Source organism: Chrysochloris asiatica, unplaced genomic scaffold, assembly GCF_000296735.1.
Source record: "Chrysochloris asiatica unplaced genomic scaffold, ChrAsi1.0 scaffold00074, whole genome shotgun sequence".
NCBI classification, from domain to species: Eukaryota; Metazoa; Chordata; class Mammalia; order Afrosoricida; family Chrysochloridae; genus Chrysochloris; species Chrysochloris asiatica.
Genome location: NW_006408592.1, coordinates 7,281,187 through 7,289,372, shown reverse-complemented (window position 1 = coordinate 7,289,372; position 8,186 = coordinate 7,281,187). Strand labels below are relative to the sequence as shown.

The following is an 8,186-nucleotide window of genomic DNA, read 5'->3' as shown; positions in this document are numbered from 1 at the left end:
AGCTTATCTTTATGCCTAATGATTTGTGCTTTTATTTCTTCTAATCTACTCCTATTGTACACTTCTGGAATCTTAGTACTTACTATTATGGATTTCTAGCTGTAGGATTTGTTCTGCTTCTAAATTTGTATTTATTTTGTCTATTTGTTGCAATAGTGTTTTCCTGAATTCTTCAAAAGTTTTTTGTTTTTTTTTTTAATGTGTTCTCCTTGCTTTCCTCAATCTTTCTGTCAGTCTTTATAAAGTACTTAAACATTATTCTTTTGAATTCTTTTTTAGATACTTCCATTACTTTTCTCTGCCAGAAAATATTTTATGGCTTTGTATCTTAGTCATTTTTTTGAGCCATGCTCTCTTGTTTCTTCATGAGAGTTAAAACTATCTGGTGTCTCCAGAGTTTTGTGGGGTTGTCAAATTTGTCTTTAATGATGATTGTGTTTTGAAGCATTCTTTGACCCTCATGAACTGTCTCCTATGGGTGTGGTTAGAGAATGGAAGCATGTGCACAGTTGTCTGTTCACTTTTCTGCACCTCAGTTTAGAGTGGGTTTGGCTGATGTTGGCTGATGTGGGATAGGAGCTGGTGTTTCCTCTTTCTCAGTGGGTGGAGCTGGATGGTGTATGGTTGTGGTTGGGCAGTATGAGTGTGGTTGTTATCTCCTGTTTGGGGTTAAGGGAATACCCCTCATACATACAAATACAAGAAAACAAGACAGAATAAACAAACAAGGAAGCAACAAATGAAAAGAGCAAATAATAAAGAGAAAAATAAATAAAAACAGGCAACAACAGGAAAGAAGAGTATAGTAATTATAAAGATGAAAGAAGGACAGGGAAATGGAGTTATGCAAGAGAATAAAATAGGAAAGGAAATAAAAGGAATAAACTAAAACAAAACAAAAGCAACAGCAGAACCAGGGAGAGGAAAGGTGAAAAGAGAGAGTAAAAAATGATCTTAATGGGGGATTGGGGTTGGATAGAGGAGGGAAAATGAGAGACAGAAGAGAAGAAGGAAAAACAAAAGCTGAGGTAGATAGGATAAAATTCAAGGGTATGTAAAGAGAATAAGGAGAAAGAATGAACAAACATAAACAAGGAAAAGAACAAAAGGGAAAAAAAACACCAAAATAAAATCACAGCATTTGTTGGGTCCAGAGAACAGACAACTCTGGGGGCTATTGCAAGCCAAGGAGTTCAAGATGTGGATGTGAGAGGGATGTGACAGCAGGATTCCTGGCTCTTGATGGTGTTCCTATCATCTTGGTGTTATCCGTATTTACCACACTCAGTCTGAAAGTAGTTCCTGAAGGCCTTTGATCAAGTTAGTTTCTATGTCTATTAGGGACACAGGGCAGCTTCAGGCAGTTTGACTGGTTGAATGCTGGTCTGGTTGTTCTGCAGGTGCTGTAGGCCATTGAGCTTGAATTCAGCCACCAAAGCAGCACAGCTCATCCCCACCTCACACTGGTGTGGCTCAGAAAATCAGGAGTGCAGGGTATGCCTTGGGGATAGATGAGAGTGGGATAGGGCTGCTTCTCTGGTCACTAGGGGAGCATGAAGAAAAAGAAGGAATTGCACTTTTCCTGTGACTTATATAAATCTTCTCTGACAGGCCTCCTTCTGCTGCCAAAGCTGTTCACAATTTGGTCTCACTGCATTAAGCCGGCAGTTCACTAGTCAGTCTCCCTCTCTCACTATCCTTGCGCAGCCTCTCCTCCGAATAAGCTCTTAATCCTTTCCTCTGAAGTTCAGGGTTCCTGAAGTTTTATCTGTGTCTGTTTCATTTGATCTCTTGTATCCTTCTTGTAGAGGGTGCATGCAATATGTCTGCCTAGTTCACCATCTTGTTTATGTCTCTTTTTTCCTGTCTTTTTAATGACCTTTTGCTTTCTCCCTGTATAATATTCTTATTGTCATTTCCCAACTTTTCTGGTTTTCAGTCATTAGTGTTTAATGCATCAAATCTGTTCTTGAAATGGTTTCTAAATTCAGATGGGATATTTTCAAGGTCCTATTTTAGCTCTCATGGACTTGTTTTAATTTTCATATCATGTATAAAAGCAAATGAAAGGCCATAAAACAATGCAGCAGCAGCTCAAGATGGCTGACTTCAAGACTCTGTTGTGGGATGAGGAGAAGGTATGCAAAGCTTCTAAATTCATAACTTTTGCTCCTCCAGTAGGATTTATTCAAGTGTTTAATGGTGTCTGACTACTACTTAATAATGGCAATTTCCTCAGAGAAGGGATGCACATTCATTTGCCAAGTATAACATGAATCAGTTCAAACATTTGAAAATAGAAGGATATGAACATCACGTCTTAGTTATGGAATACAGTGATGTGAGTAACAGCAGATTTTTAGATCCAAGAAACAAAGTTTCCTTTAAATTTCATCACTTACAAAAGAAGCAAGTGACTCCGAACCACAAGAAACATATGGAGGCCTAATGTTTTGGAGAAAATCCTGAGACAGTGCTCTAAATGCTTATGTGAAAAATCATTATTACGAAGGCTTGTGTATTGTTTATGCTAAAACTATAGATGGACAACAGACGATTACTGCATGTAATGAAAGCCACCAGTTTCAACCTAAAATCTTCTGGAATGGTTGTTGGAGATCAGAGTGGAAGTTCACCATCACACCACCTATGGCCCAAGTGGTTGGAGTGCTTTTGATTCAGGTTCATTATTATGAAGTTGGCAATGTTCACTTGATAAGTCACAAAGGTGTACAGGATTCAGCAACTGTTTTGAAGGGAGTCCAAATTGCCAAGGAATTTATTAAAATCACAGAGCATGCAGAAAATGAGTATCAGACAGCAGTTAGTGAAAAGTATCAAACAACATCAGACAGCACATCCAATGGCTTGCATCAGCAGCTTACAGTTACTCCTGCCAAAATCAACTAGAACAAGAAACTCAACTACAAGATTGGCAAATAACTGCAGAATTCTTAAAAGACTGAATATACGGTTCTTCAGTACATGCAAGGAAAATGTGATTCAATGAATGGTCATATGATAAACAGGTAGTTTAATAACAAGAGTAATATTTTATTAGGGCTTTCAAAGTAAATAGATTTTCTAGCCTTATAGAACACAGTTGAACCTATAACACTAAATTCATTTATGTTTTCTACTTTGTATTATTTTCTACTTTTTTTTTTTTTTTAATTCTGCCACACTTACTGTTGGAGAGAGAAAGAAACATCTCTTAGGTGTGCATTACCTATTACTGATATATACAGTTTAATACATTTTTACCTCTACTCTTCAGAGAACTTTTGGTACGTCAGTGGTTTTTACAGATACACAAGCGCTGAAGAGGTGATGCTAACAAAACTATAGCTAAATGGAAGGCATAATCATTCTTCCCCCTCCAATTCCTTGATTCTGGCATCTCATAAACACATATTTCAAAACTTTTGATTAAGGCTTTCTTTATCCATTTTGGGAGTAAAAGTAAGCTTTCTGGAAATTCCATTACAGCCAACTTCTTTAGGGAAGTTGTTTTTAACTTGAAAGACTTGAACCACATTTCCTGCACATGAACGTGTTTGCTGTTTTCTTTTCTTTTTTTTTTTCATTCACTCATTGTGTCCAGTTCCATTGTAGCTATAAACATATGCATTTTTATAAGAGTTACTAATTTATGTTTGTTTTAATATTTAAGAACTGCTGACATACTGTGGATAAAGTAGAGTACATTTAAAACTTGAAAAATGCAGATGTTGAAGGAATAATGAGTATATTGTATTTTAATGCTTTGTGACAGGATTGCAGTACAAGCAAATGAATCAAACAACTATCTAAATCATATATAAAAACTAAAAATGAACCAAAGTGAAAAGGACAACTTCCAGGCAGTAAGTATCTTTTTATTGTAAACTGTTACTTAAGGGAATATTGTGATTTGTTCTAAATAAGATGTTAAACTTGTTCCAAATTTTCTTCATTCTTGACTGCCAAAAACAGAAATATAACTGTAACATAGCAACCTTTCACAGGTATATTAGCAGGTATGTATGTTTGATCTTAGAATACACAGGTGATATAGATATGATATGACAACTGATAATGATGGATTCATTTACAGTGTTCGATAGGATTTTATAATTCAGTTGTGAGTTATTGTTAATAAGTTGATTGTGATTGTAAAAGCTTGTAAATCTAACAAAGGTCAATTTTGCCATCTGGCTGGGTATAGCATGAGCCATTTCAGCAACAGAAGGAGAAATCACACTACCATCAAAAAAAGAAATGCCAGAATAAAGAAAGAAAGAAGTTCCAGGAATGGTGTGTGTCCTTTGGACCATGAGATCTCTGTACTAGAATTTTCTTCATCCAGGGGCAGAAAACTGTGTCAGCAGAGGAGCCACAGCAGCAGAACCAAGAGCCAGAGCGCTTGAGACAGATCAATGGCTTTCCCAACCCAAGGAGCAAGTAAAGCTCAAAGACTATGAGCAGGAGGCTAACTTACAGAGTGCAAGGACTCTAAACATTAATTGGGGGAGCTAGGTTTGCTGACCCACAGAACTAGAGTTAAGTGCCTTCAGGCTGAGGCTTATGGTGTAGTGGAATGTCCTTTGGACAGTTATTGGAAGCTCTACAGGAGCTTTGTAATATTGCCCAAGCAGCGCAGAGGTCAGGCCAGGGGGTTGTGAACCAAAGAGAGGCCTGCCCACAGGAATGGCTAGGAAGAGACTGTCCTGACCCAAAAGCTGTTTCCTGAACATTCAGGATCCCAAATTTAGTAACTTCTCCAGTAAACCATATAAATATAAGTATGGTTTATGAGTTATGTGTGGCCATTGAAATAATTTTTTGAACTCAGCTGAAAAGTAGAGTGCTGTGGGAGAGATGCTTGGTGTCAGAATTGATGAAAAGGTCTGAAGGTGAAAGAATGTCCAACCCCTGCCTTATAGGAATCAGCCTTTGGTTGATTTTGAGCTTGATTCTGCTTTCCTCTTTGAAGTCAGAGGATGTCAGAAACCAAATGCATGCATCCTTTTACACCACACAAAAACCTACATATGACTGCTTATGACAACTGCATTTTTAATTGCCAAAAAATGCTAGCAATCAGGTTGTCCTACAATAGATGAATGGAGAAATAAACTCTGGTATGGGTTAATGTGCCAGACTGCAAAGCCATTTGAACTGCAAGGTTGGTGCTTCAAGCTCAACAGTTGCTCCTCAGAAACCCTTTACAGGGTTGCTGTGGGTCGGAACCGACTCGATGGCACTTAACAACAACAATGTCATATACAAGTATAAATCTAACAATGTTTCTGCAAAAATCCATATGAATCTTTATTAAACAAACATATCAGAGGCAAAACTACTGTTTCTCACCATATCCTCCAACTGTATCTGTATAATTATAAAGACAGTATTTTCATCTATCAAACCCTTCCTAAAACAATTTTGTATTCTTCGATTTATACCAAGACAAATGGAAAGTTTTGGCATTCTTGAAGGACTCAAATCTTGCTCCTTTTAAGGGAGTCAAAAGAAGTATGGAGGTGAAGTTCATGGCTGGAAGGTGAATGAGGTAAATTTTCCCAATTAAATTCTCAAAGGACAGAATTTGCTACCCAGAAAAAATGAACAAGAGCATTGGGATGGAAAATTATTTTTCAACCAAACTTTCTTGGCCCTTTTTTCAACAATGGAGTTTTCAATTTTGTTTAAAAATTTTCCTAATAAGCCCCAGAAAATGTCAAGGGCAATTCGAGAAAACAAAGTGATATTTCATAACAATGAAATATTCATAATAATTAAATATCCAAATACTTGGAGTTAGAAAACTAAAAGGGAAGTACATGTCCAGCATTTCTCATGCTGAAAGAATTGAAGAAAAAAGTTCAAGCCTTGATTTTAATACTGAAGGATTCTATGGGCAAAATATTGACTGATATAGGAAGCATAAAAAAGTACAAAAGGAATACAAAGAGTCACTGTATCTATAAGAGTTGGTTGACATACGACTATTTCAGGAAGCAGCATATGATCAAGAACTTATGGTTCTGAAGGAGAAGTTCATGCTACACTGAAGGCTTTAGTGAAAAACAAGGCTCCAGGCATTAATGGAATACCAATTAAAATGATTCAATAAACTGATGCAGCACTGGAAACACTCACTATTTTATGCCAAGAAATTTGGAAGACAGCTATGTGACCAACTGACTGGAAAATTTACACACATTCTAAGTGAAGGTGGTCTCCAGACTGAAAAATAATCGAATAATATCATTAACATTAAATACAAGTAAAATTTTGCTAAAGATACTTCAAAATGGTTGACATTGGCAGTGAGTTGCCAGACACTGAAACCAGAATCAGAAGAGGATGCGGAATGAGGGATATCTTTACTTACATGTTATGGTCTTGACTGAAAGCTGACAGTACCAGGCAAGATGTTTACTTGTGTTTTATTGACTATACAAAGGCATTTGAATATGTGGATCAAAATAAACTATGTACAATACTGCAAGTAATAAGAATTACAGAAACCTTAATTGTACTCATTTGGAACCTACTCAAGGGGATACTGCATGGTTTAAAATCAGGAACGTTTTATGTCAGGGTTGTATCTTTTACCATACTTATGGCCAAACTTCGTCTCTCATACTTCAAACGTATTGTCAGGAGGGACCAGTCGCTGGAGAAGGATATTATGTTAGGTAAGGTGGAGGGTCAGAGAAAAAGAGGAAGGCCCTCAGCGAGATGGATTGGCAAAGTGGCAGCATCAATGGGCTGAAGCATAACAACAATTGTGAGGTTGGCCCAGCATCAGGCAGTGTTTTATTCTGTTGTGCATACAGTTGTTATGAATCGGTACCGACTCGATGGCACCCAACAACAACTACATACAGTCTGTATGCTGAACAAATTATCCAAGAATATGGAATATGTGAAGAAGAAGTAGGCATCATCAGGATTGGAGGCTAGCTCATTAACAACTTGTGATATGCAACTGACACAACCTCTCTTGTTGAAAGTGAAGAGGACTTGCTGATGAAGATAAAATAACACTGCCATCAATATGGAATACAAATTAATGTAAACAAAAATTTTCACAAAGTAGCAAATAAATAACATAAGGATAAATGGAGAAAGAAGTTGCCAGATATTGCATTTTACTTGTTTCCATAAACAATGCTCACAGAAGCAGTAGTCAAGAAATTAAAAGATTTATTGCAAATGACCAGATGTCACTCTAAGGACTAAGGTGACCTGAACAAAACCATATTTTCAATCTCTTCATATGCACATAAACCTGGACAATGAATAAGGATTACAGAAGAACCAATGCATTTGGCAAAGTATATTCTTTGGCAAAGAATATTTCAATAACTATGGACTGCCAGGACAAACAAATCTCATCTTCAAAAATGTACAGCCACAGTGGTCCATGGAAGTGATGCTGGTGAGATGCTGTCTCACCTACATTGGGCGTACTATCATGAGGGACCAGTCCCTGGAGAAGGGCATCATGTTGGGTAAAATGGAGGGTCAGTGACGCTGAGGAAGTATCTCAGCAAGATGGATTGACACAGTGACTGTAAAAATGGGCTCAAACATAACAATGAATGTAAGGATGGTACAGAAACAGGCAGTGCTATCTTGTGCTTCCAGAAAATCCGTTACCCCTTAGGAGTCCTAAAACACAGTCACCACAACTTTCTGAGCTAACCTCGCAGCCTCTAATTTACCTGGCAAGGAATATCCTCTTAGAAGCCACAGTTTACTGTTTTTATTGTATGGATTTTTTTAAAGCACCCTTCTGAGTCCTGGTGTGATACTGTAGGATAAGCACTGGACTGCAAGATCAGTTTGAACTATAAGGTTGGCAGTTCAAAGTCACCAGCTTCTCCTCAGAAAACACTATACAGGGTCTCTGTGAACTGAAACTGACTTAATAGCACCTAGCAACAAGAACATTGAGACATATAAGTATATCACTGGGAGAAAATATCTGAAGCCACCTGATTACAAATACACTTTTAACTACGTTTTGCTTAGAATAAACCTTTGTATGTAACTCTAGTAGCAATACTTCTTGACTTACTATATCTATATATCTATAGATAGATATGTATCTATCAATAAATATGTTGTGTGTTGTTGAGTTAGCTTGAATTCATAGTCATCCTGTATGACCTCTGGGAACAGAGAGCCTC

At 37.2% G+C, this 8,186-nt stretch overlaps 1 pseudogene; it reads left to right on the top strand.

Moving 5' to 3' along the window:
• Positions 1-2,099: 2,099 nt before the first annotated feature.
• Positions 2,100-2,958, top strand: LOC102819767 (annotated as a pseudogene).
• The last annotated feature ends 5,228 nt before the right edge of the window (positions 2,959-8,186 follow it).